The sequence below is a fragment of the Drosophila sechellia genome, chromosome 3R (genome assembly GCF_004382195.2).
Source record: "Drosophila sechellia strain sech25 chromosome 3R, ASM438219v1, whole genome shotgun sequence".
Lineage (NCBI taxonomy): Eukaryota > Metazoa > Arthropoda > Insecta > Diptera > Drosophilidae > Drosophila > Drosophila sechellia.
This window is the reverse complement of record NC_045952.1, coordinates 5,660,045-5,674,070: the sequence shown is the minus strand read 5'-3', so window position 1 is coordinate 5,674,070 and position 14,026 is coordinate 5,660,045. Positions and strand designations below refer to the sequence as shown.

The 14,026-nt window shown below is 41.7% G+C and overlaps 1 long non-coding RNA gene and 4 other non-coding genes across 6 annotated transcripts; 1 reads left to right on the top strand and 4 right to left on the bottom strand.

The window, feature by feature from the left end:
• The first annotated feature begins 122 nt into the window (after positions 1-122).
• Positions 123-195, top strand: Trnak-uuu. The gene has a single exon. It is a non-coding gene; the product is annotated as a tRNA-Lys (tRNA).
• A 932-nt stretch (positions 196-1,127) lies between these two features.
• Positions 1,128-1,200, bottom strand: Trnak-uuu. The gene has a single exon. It is a non-coding gene; the product is annotated as a tRNA-Lys (tRNA).
• A 301-nt stretch (positions 1,201-1,501) lies between these two features.
• Trnak-uuu lies at positions 1,502-1,574 on the bottom strand. Its single transcript has one exon. It is a non-coding gene; the product is annotated as a tRNA-Lys (tRNA).
• Positions 1,575-3,342: 1,768 nt separating this feature from the next.
• Positions 3,343-3,415, bottom strand: Trnak-uuu. The gene has a single exon. It is a non-coding gene; the product is annotated as a tRNA-Lys (tRNA).
• An 8,544-nt stretch (positions 3,416-11,959) lies between these two features.
• LOC116801471 lies at positions 11,960-12,800 on the bottom strand. Of its 2 annotated transcripts, none has more exons than XR_004362034.1 (2): positions 12,723-12,800; positions 11,960-12,672 (listed from the first exon to the last, which is right to left on the bottom strand). It is a non-coding gene; the product is annotated as an uncharacterized LOC116801471 (long non-coding RNA). The 2 variants fall into 2 exon arrangements; XR_004362035.1 differs by having other exon boundaries at positions 11,960-12,669.
• Positions 12,801-14,026: the final 1,226 nt, after the last annotated feature.

The window sequence follows — 14,026 nt, the reverse complement described above, 5'->3', positions numbered from 1 at the left end:
CATAAAAAATAAAAACTATTTTAAACTGTACACATTTGCGTTCTTTATTTTACGACCATAGATTTAAAATGACTTACCCTGCAGTCTTGTTGGCAATATTTTTTGGCGGCTGACGTTTACATGCCCGGATAGCTCAGTCGGTAGAGCATTGGACTTTTAATCCAAGGGTCCAGGGTTCAAGTCCCTGTTCGGGCGGCAATCTTTTTGCCTTTTTTGGAAGTGTCGATTCGAAAGGCAATATCGAAATTATTATTATCACTTCCTTTTTTATTTTAGAAGCCATTTTATTTATATTGACAAAAATAATTAGCGATAATTTAATAAAAAACAGAAAAAAGGATACTATAGAAGCAAGAAAAAGAAATGTAGCAAAAGATTGTGGTCCAACCATATCGGTTGGGCTGATAACGGCAGTTCACTCCGGTACGCTGTCCCACTACTGCCTACCACGGGAACTCTTGGCTGCTGGTTTTCACCCCTGGCCCGGTTCATCCCTCCTTAGCCAACCTGAATGCCACGGACTCCTCCATGGTACCCATATTGATGGCAAGCTTAGTGCGGACGTTCCGTCAACATGAGCTAGTCCGCTACGCAGTAGATCCCAGCCTCAGGCCATCCCACAATCAGACCTCACAGAAGCGTGATTACAGAAGCTGCCAACCTTCCAGTCGAAAAGCGTTTGGCTAAAACTCAGCCACACGCCTCCGGCTTCTATTCGGTTTGGAGGGAACTGCTTTATCGGTGCACCACTCCATCGACACGAAGCAGTATCGGTGACCGCGTTGCCAACTGCGGTTAATAGAAGCATTTGACCAAAGCAAAATACACCTACTGGCCGAAATGGTCGGTTCACTCTGAGACTATTATTTAGCACCTATTTTGAAGTACGGGGGTCAAATTCACTGGGAAATGGCTTACGACAGCCAAATCAATAGGATCCAGGTTATCCAGAATAGGGCTAAGAAATTGGTCACTGGTTGCGAGTTGTATGTGAGAGACACCACCCTGCACAAGGTTTTTAAACTGCACAGATAAAGATTAAGACTTGCTGAGAATTAATTGATTATTATTTCCATCTTGTTAACAAAATAATAAAATGTATAAATTTTTTAAATAAAAAATCTGACTGCCCGAACAGGGACTTGAACCCTGGACCCTTGGATTAAAAGTCCAATGCTCTACCGACTGAGCTATCCGGGCTTGGCACGAGGCGTCGGCGAATTGCCCTGGTATCTATAGCGAAGTACAAGCGAAAAATTGAAATTGGATCCTTATTCAAATCTGTCCGGACAATTTTTGAAGGAACCCTGCACTTTCACAAGTCTTGCCGTTTTGGCATGAATATCCAGAATCATTTTTCTCTGTTTGTCTATAGCAAATAAATTATGCCTATTTATATTGCTTAAATCATTATAAATAAATAGCTTTTAAATAAAAAAGAAATTGATAATTTCGATATTGCCATTCGAATCGATACTTCCAAAAAAGGCAAAAAGATTGCCGCCCGAACAGGGACTTGAACCCTGGACCCTTGGATTAAAAGTCCAATGCTCTACCGACTGAGCTATCCGGGCATATGATCGTCATCCGCCAAAAAACATTACTAATGCATGTTAAGCCAATTTAGATCTATGGTTGTAAAATTAAGAACACAAATGTGTTTAAAATATTTTTTTTTATGCCATATTCATTCATCTGTTTTATCTGTTTTCGTTTTCGATTCCATTTTTTGTTTATTAATTGAATTTAATTAAAAATTAAGTAAAATATAAATAAATTGAATTGAACAGTTGCAGATACTTTCAAATTTTCTCTTCAAGACGAAACTTATGCTATACTTACATACTACTGGCTCGTTTCTTAGCGAGCCATTTCTTGCAGAACAAGTTGCATTCGACAATGTCCGCCTTGAACTCCAGTTTCAGCTCTGGATCGGGCTCACAGTCCGTTTCCAAAAGTTGTTTAAAGTCCAGCTCCTGATTCCGATCCATGGAGTTATCCTGCTGCTGCTGATGCTGCTGCCTGATGATAACCTGAGATCAGAACTCCTGCGGATACTTGATGCAGTCGGGAGCCTGGGAGCTGGAGGCGGCGGAGGCGAAGAGAGAGTTGGGACCGCTGCCATTGCTGCCACCGTTGGCCAGCTTGCCCGGTTTTGTAAGTTTTGTAAGTTGACAGTTGCAATACAGGATGGGAGGTGCTTATTAAATATTGTAGCAAAACAATACATTAATAACAAATAACTGCTAACCAAAGTTAGCTGTATCTAAAAATATGAATTACAACAATAACAAAAAGGGACAATGACAGATAACACGTTGTATAAATGTTAGTGTCTACTGACCCTCCTTGAAGGAGATCGAAGAATAAGGATTGGTTGCCTTCTAATATCTCTCATTGGTGGGCGAGTACTGTACAGGGCATATGTGTAGCCGATTCCTGAGGTGCGGTGCCTTAGCCTTTCATGGTAGCGACTTGAGTGCTAAGTTATTTCATCAAATACCGTGGGCAGTTTGAAATCCTTGTGCTTGTGGTGGTGTTTCTCACATACCACTCGCAACCAGTGACCAATCTCGTAGCCCTATTCTGGATAACCTGGATCCTAATCATTTTGCTGTCGCAAGCCAAGCCACAGTTAATTTGACACCCGTACTTCAAAATAGGTGCTAAATAATAGTCTCAGAGTGAACCGACCATTTCGGCCAGTAGGTGTATTTTGCTTTGGTCAAATGCTTCTATTAACCGCAGTTGGCAACGCGGTCACCGATACTGCTTCGTGTCGATGGAGTGGTGCACCGATAAAGCAGTTCCCTCCAAACCGAATAGAAGCCGGAGGCGTGTGCCTGAGTTTTAGCCAAACGCTTTTCGACTGGAAGGTTGGCAGCTTCTGTAATCACGCTTCTGTGAGGTCTGATTGTGGGATGGCCTGAGGCTGGGATCTACTGCGTAGCGGACTAGCTCATGTTGACGGAACGTCCGCACTAAGCTTGCCATCAATATGGGTACCATGGAGGAGTCCGTGGCATTCAGGTTGGCTAAGGAGGGATGAACCGGGCCAGGGGTGAAAACCAGCAGCCAAGAGTTCCCGTGGTAGGCAGTAGTGGGACAGCGTACCGGAGTGAACTGCCGTTATCAGCCCAACCGATATGGTTGGACCACAATCTTTTGCTACATTTCTTTTTCTTGCTTCTATAGTATCCTTTTTTCTGTTTTTTATTAAATTATCGCTAATTATTTTTGTCAATATAAATAAAATGGCTTCTAAAATAAAAAAGGAAGTGATAATAATAATTTCGATATTGCCTTTCGAATCGACACTTCCAAAAAAGGCAAAAAGATTGCCGCCCGAACAGGGACTTGAACCCTGGACCCTTGGATTAAAAGTCCAATGCTCTACCGACTGAGCTATCCGGGCATTCAAACGTGAGCAGTCAGAATACGTTTATAAGGTAAACGGCAAGTATTGTTCTTGCAATCATGCGTCACCTAAAATATTTATAATTGTTCAAATAATATATTTTATTTTTTCCATATGTTGTCTGTTTCATTCTGTTGTCCGCTTTTATTATTTATTTTTTATTATGGTAAATTTGATTCATCAATTATTATATGGGGACTGATTTAATTAAGTATTTATATCCCTCCTTTAATAATATTAATACTTTAAATTACGATTTCTTAGTTAATGAGCTCACCGGTAAGTGTGTTGATTAGTTGTCCCTCAATAAAACTACAAAACATTCAGAAAGTATTCGCCTTGGGACTGGAGAATCTCCTGTTATAACAACAATGAATCTGCAATTAAGGCCCAAATGGTGTTAAAAAAAAACATAGTTACAAGAAAATAAATATTTTTGATTAAATATATTATAAAAAGTTTTAAAATGCTTAAAACAAAAACCGTGCGGTGAAAGCTTTGTGTACTGCTTTAAACTGGTTTGTACTGCTTTGCACTAAAACGTGTACGTTCTATCTCTTCCGTATAAATGGAACATTTTCAAATAGTACGCGCTCTGCGCTTGAATAGCTTATTTGGTAAAGCGTTGGATTCTTAAATCATAGGTACAATGTTCAAGTCCATGCTCAGATGAACCTCGGTAAAATATGAGATTTAAAATAAAATCACCTTTTTGGCAATACTTTTTGGTAAATGTTCTGTACTAGTAAGTCGTGCATAGCATAAAACGAAACTCGTAACTCGTAGAGAAATCGTACAGTAGTCAGAGCAACATCTAATTGAACCCTCAGGAAATTAGCACATTTTATTTGTGCTACCATTTACTGTCGACATCGTGGAAATACCCAAATTGTGCGACTAACATCGTTGCCTCTGCATTCGGTATCTATAGACACTGCCATATCTTTTACTCCACGGATGTGTGACTGAGAGTTTTCTTAGAGAGTCCGATGTTTGCTAAACTCCGGCGGCAAAACGGAGAGCCCGGGTTTTTATTGTTGGAACTCTTTAAGGTACAGAGAAAAAAACGAATTACCTTTCCCGAAGTTAACATATGTACGTATCTTATGTATACGCATAGCACAACTTATAGTTATGACGCATTTAGATGGACTACTTATCAAATTAAATGCTTTACATATATAAGGCGCACGTGGGAATCAAGCGTTAATTTATTTTTTCTCCCTGCGATTGGATACGCTCAAGAATTTTTGACACACTTTCCTGTCCCGCCGAAGACAATGGAGACGGGTCCATATAGTATGTACCGATACCAAATAGTGGCCGCTCTGGTCGATTTAGCAACGGACTTGGATGGATGCTGGCTGTTTGTTACCGCCTGCCAAGTGAACTAGAAAACGAATGCGTTTAATTAGCATTCATTACGACGAATCATCAAATTGCCCCACCGCTCACGATGCAACAATAAAAGCAGGGACGAAAGGCCCGAGAGGAGAAAACGTTTGGTGTACATGCTAATTTACAAAATAAACGCAAATATTTAGATGATAAACCAAAGTCAAGAAACGTTTTCCAAACAGTTCCATGACGTTGGGTGATGTGCCAGGGAGAAATTCCACCAAGGCTGCGACCATTAGCAACCATTTACCAGTTACCTGTTGTTGGGCCGGAGGTCCGGGCCATTTCAGGTAGCCATTGCCTAAAAAAGAAAATCCGAAGGGAAATATGGGTCATAAATTAAAAATGGCAAACAAGAATGTGACAATGGCTTTTCCTCGTTAGAGTCGCAGTACCGCTTCGTTCCTCTTTTCATATTTTTCTCGGCCGTTTATGACAGATTCTGAAAAAACAAATGGCGAACGTAAAAAATGCATCGGTATTTTTTTGATTGCATCTGCCTAATGCTGGTACAAACACTCCGTATGACATTATGTCTTATATATTTATATTTCCTTATATAATGAGATGAAAAAGTAATTGTACAGTTAAACGCAGCCAATACTGGTTAATTACAAACGTTATCATCAATAATTTGTTAATAAGGAATAAAATATATAAAGAATAATATACTTTTGGCCAAATTCAGATTGTTTTAAAATGGTTTTGTATCCGATTCTTTATTGGCCAAAGAGATCCAAATAAAAATCAAAGGCCTCTTCGCATTTAAAAGAAGCTAATTAAAATGTTTGTTATATCGGCTTTCATAACGAAGTTGGCAAATGACTGGACTTAACGTAGTCCCCTTCGATGGCTAACTGTAATTATCAGTGCAACAAATTTTAATTTAACGAGCGCATCAACACCCGACTCCGCCCACAACTGTAATCCCCTCCCCGGTGAATGGGGTCTTGCAGGACCTCTTGAGGACCTCGAGTCTCCCTAGCGAGAATTTTCCTCCGCAAAGCGACGGTCTGATTAATGAGGCTTTAAATATCCCACTTTGATTTCATTCTGAAAACACGCGGAGAGTTCTACTCGCCGCTCCTTCGACGAAGAAGTTTCATTGACTCTCAGCTCGTTGGAGAGTACGAAAGGGAGCAGGGGAGTTCTGCAGGGATACAGATATGTGTATATACATACATGTGTAAAGAGAGCTACGCTGGCTGAGGACCTCCTCCGCACACACACACACACAAATCTATTGGGCAACTGAGAGCTCTGGAAATAGAGTCCTGGAAAACTTAGAACAGGAGATGCCAACACTTACTGAAACAGTCGAAGAAAAATAAAAAATTCGTTTACGTAAGTAAACCATCATCATCAACATTATCATATTTATATTATTACTTAAATGTTTTACTTACAGGCCAGGTCTAGAATTTTAACACTATACATCTACACATCTTAGAATGATTTTAAGTATATCCACTTACTGCAAAAAATACAATTGTTTTTTGTTTAATTAAACAAGGTGCATAATTAAAAACAGCTTATAATTAGACTCTAAGCTGAAACATTTAACAGCTTACAATACACTTGGCATAAACGAAACACGGAAATCGTATCAGGGGCACTGTTTCTCATTGATTCGGAACATTTTTAAATTGCTATTAAATATGGATATAACATTTAAAGCTTTTGTAAAAATTTACATTTGGTAAAGGGAAGAGAAAAAAGTCAAAAAACTTTAACAGTGGAAGGTCTTAAAAAATATATTAAAATATTTACTCAAATTTGGAAACAGACAAATATGGGTTATTAAATATATTATATGTAAGTAAAAATCTGTTTATTACCTAACCAGCTAAACTACTAAACGACTGAACTCAAATAGTGTGGTGTAAATTTATCAAACTCGAATGATATATACATATTAAAATATTACAAACTTTTCTGTAGGAAGAATACATACATTTTTCTTCAAGTGTGGTCGCGCGGCTCTCTTCTGCAGCCTGGTTCTCTCCGTGGTTGCTCCATATAACGTTCCTGGCCCGATTCTCTCCCTGGAGTTACGTACTTGGGCCACACACAACCCAGATCCAGATTCAGATCCCGACGAAGGGCGGGACGGTGGAAGCGGGAGAGCGGGCATTATGGCTGTTGGCAAAAACACCGCTTACCGCTCGGCGGACGTCGACTGCGCTGAAATGGTGAGCTGAGCTCACTTCAGTTTCAGTTTGAAATTTGACGCCGAGCGCGGCGGAACGTAGAGCGTTCTGCTCACAGACCAAACAAGAAAATGCGGCCATCGCCCGCCGCTGCTTCTGCTGGCGTCGCACCAGCAATGCGGCCATTATCCTGCAGGAGGCTGCGACCTGATCCCTGGGCCATCCGATTAATAACTCGGCGAAATAAACGAAAAAAGTACTTCCAATCCAGTGCAGAAACACTCCAGAAACTCGGTGCAAAAGTGTTGAAAATACAGACGAGAAATACCGTCGCATCAATAAATTAATTATCAACCCAGCGCAAATTTTAAAAAAGCGGATTTAATTCTGAACTGCAAAGCACATTCCAACCAGGTATGATCCAAAACTTTACATTTAAACAACTATGAATTTTCTAAAAAAAAAGCTGAGCAAAAGTCACCGTGTCACTACGCATGTGCACTAAAAGGGGCTGAGTGGGTGGCTTGGGGAGGTGGGTTGGTGGGCGGGAAGGTTTGGTAGCTGGATGGCCATAGTCAATTGCCATTTCCAAAGCCTGCGCCTGTCCTCGTTCTGACTCGTCGTCGCCCCTGCGTCAGTGTGCCTGTGTGGGCTCCGGTTCGAGAGTGTGGTGGTGTCGCGAGCGCCCGGAAATGTGCTCCTTTCATCCACTTTTCATTTGCGCAGAGCACACACCGAAAAGCGACCTAAACTCTCACCCCTACAGTCCCAAAAGTCGGGCGCAGAAAGAACGAACAAAAAAAAAAAAAAAAAACACGAAACTGAATTTCAACCTCGTTGTCGCGCTATCAGCAGCAACAACAACCCCGTGGCAAAGCGGACCAACCCCCTTTCCATTCTCCCATTTCCCACTTCCAACTTCCCGTTTAGCAATTTCAATTTCCCAGCTCCTGGTGCAAAACACTTGTCCCGCCATTTAGTGCATGGGTTAAGTAGTATACCGAAATATTAGTGGCTGTGCCCAAGAAGCGGCGACAGCTGCTCCAGGCCACCCACCCACCGTGTTCCCGCAGTGAAATCGGTACCGGGAGGCCAAGACGACGATTATCGGGTCCAGATACGTCGAGTGGCAAAGTGTTAAGCCGCGGGATGGGAGCGGGTTGCGGATACGGATGAGGCTGATGGCGATGAAGATGGTGACCCAACCCCAAGATTGCTGCGGCGGCTGCATTTGATGCGAGTGCGTACATAGCGAGTTGCAATACATTAAATGCACCGCGAGAAAATGCAAGCTTGATAATATTTCAAAGTCTAAATCGGGTTTGTTAACATTATACATAAATGCACTTTTCCAAGAACTTTTTGAAGCCTTATAAATATTTGGTTTTAAAATGATGTAAAAGTTTCGCTGAAAATGTTAAGTAAGCAACGTGATTTCTGCCATTTAAAGAAAATTTAGCTCTATAATCTAAATATTTATAGTTAACTGAGACACAGCTGCTTATTAAATGTTTAGAAATACATAATCTACTTTAAAATGTATATGGGCAATCATAACACTGTGGGTTCTTCGAAAACGATACTTACAAAAAGTATACGTATACTTTATAAAAGTATACGTATAAAAGTATGCGTATACGTCAACCTCTTTCCATTGCGCTGTGCTCAGCGGTTAAACTTACTTATTCTCCTGACCAATAAAGCTCAGTGTATTGACTTCTCACTGGGGATAATACAGATGACCAAACATTTGTTTTCCATGTGGCTGCATATAACCCTTTACATAGAGCTGATGTGCAAATTTTGAGTGGGGCTGCGCGTAAGGTGCGTGCCATTCGATTTCTGGCAATATGGCACTGCTTTCGCTTCTTGGGGGAAGCCCCTCGGAAAGCCTCTCTTTTCGTAGGAGAAAGCGGCTGCACTCAAACCCAAATAGTTTTATAGACCGTTTTCCGTTTTACCAATTGTTTCTTTGCTCATTTAGTATGCAAATGGTTCGAACTAAAACCAGCTACTGACTAATAAGCAAATGAGCAGGTGACGGCTAACCAAGCTCGCTAGGTCACAGGCTTTATAGGAAAGGCACAACAAATAAGAGTTTATGGCTATTTTATGCATTCGCTGACGTTGGCTATTGAAACCATGGACCGCGGGCCAGCTTTTTTTGACAAATTCGGAGACCTGTTCGTCTCAGAGTTTGGGTGATATCTTTATGAAGGCACTGGCTGTGCCAACAAGTTCGTTTGTTTTCTGGTTGGGCTTTGACCTGAATCTGAATCATAAATTTGCCTGGCCTGTTGTATAATTATTCGGATTGTCCATATGGCCCACAAACTGCATGCAATGTTGTCTCAAATTCCTCTAGGCAATGAAACCTTTTACAAGCAAATCTGGGAAATGTTTGGTGAGAGGGAGTGCCCGAGATTAGATATGAATTTTGAAAAGTTTGCATAGGAAACGTGCTTATAAATATGAAAGAGCTAAGGAAAGTGTCAAGCGTTTTCAGATTCAAATCTGTTGACTGTTAACGAGAAACCTCTTCCAGTGTTCTGGGTCATTGGGTCAACAAATAATTGAGGCCATGTTGCATAAGTTAAAAGTGCAAGTAGGCAAGCGAATACATAAAGAAGAAGCTTTATATACTGCTTAATAATTTGTAAGATTTACTATTGTATATAAATTAAAATTTCGATACGGAGTAAACCATTTGAAAAAAATCCCCCAAAAACTAGTAGTGGTCTTAAATTCCATTTTTAAAATTAATGATTCCCAGCCGGGCACTCTGTTAGCTTTTACAAGTTAGCTTCAACGTCAGAACAAGCCACTGTTGGCGGTCAAAATTAGTCAACCATTTTGGAAACCCCAAAAAAACCCCATGAGAAAAACATTCACCCCAAAGTTGACCTTGCCACATGCTGTTATTTTTTTATGAGCATATTCCCTTATCGAGTTTCTGATATTAACATACCCTTAGTATCCCTTATCAAACAACCCAATCAACCCCATGACTACTTAAAACCAAAAGGAGCTGGGCTGGGAACTTCTTCCATCTAAATTGGGGTAACTGCAGTATGACATATTTATTGGAATTTCATGCAAATTTTCAAACAATCAGCCAGTCGAGGGGAATCCAGCTGGCCTGCAAACTTGCACTTCATGAAATGCACAGTGAAGAAAACTTGGCGGTATTTGCACCAAAGCTATACAAATATCTTGCGCTATTAAGTAAAAGAAACGATTTGTCGACAGAAGTTCTTTATAGCCCTCTGTTCCACAGAACAAACGTACTCCGCCACCTAGTAGCGCATTTCTGTTGCCCGCGCATTTTCATTAAGCCCACTAAAAGATAAATTAGGACACTAAGAATAAATAAAATGCACAAAGAGAAGAAAACAACCGGAGTCGCGAGAGGAAGGCGCGTATTTTTGTAAACAACAAACAGACACCGACAAAATCGGGATAGAATAAAACGGACACGCAGACCGGTATGCGAGCCCCATACAATGCATATGGGGTAAAGATGCGGATACCTACCTATACAGATTCGGATACAGATGTACAGATACAAAATGCCGCAAGCCAGGGCAGGTTCAAAATAAATGCAAAAAAAAATCGCGGGCCGCGAACCGTTTTCGGAATTTCTTTCTTAGTTCTCTTTTAGCATTTCTACCTGCCTCTCGATATTCGCGGCGAATGGCAGGAAGGTGAAGCAGCGATAATAATATTATTCAGTAAACTGAAACAACCTTGGCCTCCGAAGCTCCCCGCTCTCGATGCATACAACTCAACATGGCAGAGTGCACAGTGGGCCAACGCTGATTGAATAGTGATGTGCAAGCACAATGAACAGTGACACTTGGCACCGAACTGACCAAGGTAAATGATCTGCTACCTTTCCCCTCACCTCACACCGCCGCAAGACGGCGACTTTGATTTATGTGCGAAATTGTCTTCTTCATGTGCTAAAAGCAACATTGCAAAAATGTAGCCAGTCATTGCCCCTTTGTGCCGCCGTAACTGTTGCTGGAGGGTCGATGGTTTACGGGTCTGGTCAGGGAATAGGTTAGCAGATGGTGAGGGGGGGCACACTAAAGAAAATGACCTAGGTCCTGTGCCGCGTATAGTTCTCAGGCGGATAATCAAAATGATTCAAAATGCAAATGAATGAAAATGGTGTAGAGAGTATCCTTACAAAGAGTACTCGCTAATTCCGCCCATTGAAGCAGTAATAAGAGCATCTTGGTTACATTCTTTTTTTCGGTGCACATTCTTTTCTCGCCTTTTCTGCACTTTTCGCGGTACTTCCGGAGGGGATTGCTCTGGGGTTTCTCCTTGTATCTTCCCAGTGTTATTGCATCTTACAGCCGAATATATCCGCTGAGGAGCTACATACTGCCATACAAAGAGAACAAATTGATTCAGTGAGGCTTACATAACTGAGTTATTAGGTTAGTCAAAAGTAATTAATGGACTTCCAAAGCATGCGGTGCGATTGAAAATCGTTTCGGTGTATCTATCAGCGAGTACAAATAGCAAAGGAATTTTCTAAGACTGCCGAAATTATATCTGACTCGCTCGTACATCATACTTATCGGTACAGATAGGGCGGAGTTATCGGGGAAATACTTTGTAAATTAAATAATCAATATGTTTAGCTTACAATGAAAAGGCGATTAAATTTGTCGAATTAAACATGAGAGGCATAACTTACGTTTGTTGTGAGTGTGGACTCAATTTTTAGTTGTTTGAATTGTATATTGTCATATTGTCTTGCTCAAAAGCAAAAACTTAAGTTTTGTATTTTTAAAACGAAAAGGGGTGACACATATATATAAAAATATAACTTTACAACACCCGAGTATAAGTGCGTTTTCTATCATTAGCATCTCGGCATGACTGTACACAAAGACTGTGAATTGTCGGTTTGGATAACTATACGCTCCCAACCGAAAAATCCTTCGCTCGCTTGAGTGCAAAAAATTAACGACAGATCTATTATTTCCATAATATATTTAATGTTGCCAAATATTTGCGCTGCATTAGCGAGTTTTGGGAGGTCGTCGTGAATGTGTATTTCCTGACGATTTCGCGTTAACTTTTGCTTCTGGCCACGTGAAATCAATTAGCATTTCTGATTCGGGGGTGCTGTTGGGCTGGGGTGATGTAATATTTTTTGCGGACTTCGATTTGGCAAGACGGCGATAATTTGGCAAAGGTGCTGAAAAGTGGAGCACTTCGCAGCGAGCTTCAGCTGGATGATCACAGAGGCAAGCGCGACTTTGTCCCAGCTGCCTTTCGCCAGCCTGGTCCTTCACCCTTATATTACTCTTTATTCGCTTCCAAAGTCCTTGCTACCCCCTGTGTGTGTACACATAGGAGAGCCCCGTCTCTCGCTCGCTCTCTCTCTCTCTCTCTCTCGCTCGCTCTCTGAGAGGCAGGGGTGAAATAAAATCCCGAGCAGCCATGTTGAGGCTGCAAAAAGGACAACAGGGGCTGCAGACAAAGAGGCACCGCAGGCAGACAGAAAGAGAGGGAGCACTAGAGGGTGTGCAAAGTCAAGCGATTCGTCCTCCTTCCTTTGTTTACGCAAGATTTGTTGCCATTACGGTCCTAATCCGGGGATTTCTAGGGTAACCGTAACCCGCCGGCCCGAAAGGTTTTTGACTTTGCCAGCTTAGTACTGCCGCTTAGTGCTAATGAATCCTGCTAAAAAGTCATTAATTAATTGAAATTTGATTACAGGACAGCCGAACTACAATGTCGGAGCATCTGCCGGAGCGCCGTCCTCCTCCACCCCTGGCCATTACTCAGCAGTCTTAGCAGGGCTTAGTGCTGAATCATCGGCCACGTCGTTACCGATTCACCAATTTTCCGATTTGGAGCAGGAACGAGAAGGCTTAAAGAAGTGCCGCCGAGTGCTGGGAACCTCGACTGGCGACAGCGATCCAGGTCGGGAGCTTAGCAAGGCGACTCACTGATTGATTTCAGTGCAAACAGAAGACTTCGCAGCTAGCACCTAGCCCATGGGCAGATCTATCATTCATTAAATGGGTGTCGTGTCTATCCAATTTCCAGGCCTCGCACCCATTTTATCGACGTGAAGAAAGTGCTGTAATCCCCCGGCAATCAATTAGATACAAGCGCTCTAAGCACTCCCGAAGACATCGCGCCGTATCTTATCTTATCGCCGCTTCTTCCGATAAGGTCTGGCATTACCTTTCCGCACTACGTATTTCGGACGGCCTCCTAATCTCGAGTCACTCGGTGAGGTCTTGGCTTCAGTTGGTTTCCAGCGGCGAGGGCGAAGACAACGCGGAGCTGGCTTCTCCGGCGAAAGGCTTCCGTGACTTTCCGGACAGGAACCCCGACTCGAACACGGACACGGAGAGCCCGCGAATGCCTCGATTTAATTGGCAGGCCACGGCGGGCTTTGTAATCACATTTATGGGTCATTCCATAATTTCGAAAGGACTACAGGAAACTGCTAGCCACCGCCGCATCACGTGTGGCACTATAAATATAATTTACCCGAGGCGCATGTAATTGCGGCGCTGCCTAAATTACCCCGCCTTGAACACACACATTGTATATGTTTATTAATATTTTCACTTTTTTTTTGCAGCCGCGATTGCCCAGCGGAGTTCATTTCGCCCCAGCGACTGTTCCTCATCAGTTTGCTCCACGTCTACCCTGTAGATCCGAATTTGTTTTATACTAGCTTTAAGGACAAATTCGGTTCTAGAGAGGTTTGTGTGGTTCAATATCCATCGAAAAAGTGTAGCTGATGGCAAGCGATAAAGTGATTTCACAAATAAGTTTTAAGGCCAGAAATGGTGATGTGAACAAATTCGTGCATATGTATTACTCTCTTGATAAGATTGCGTTTATTTGTTTAATTAAATTACTCAGCATTCGCAAGAAATTAGAAAGTAGACATTGTGAGAAACCATACATAAGCTTAATGATGCTCCCTAATATTGGAGCAGAAATTTAAATCATTAACATAGAAGATAATAAAATTGTTATAACTTTTTTGGGATGACTCATTTCAATCAAATAA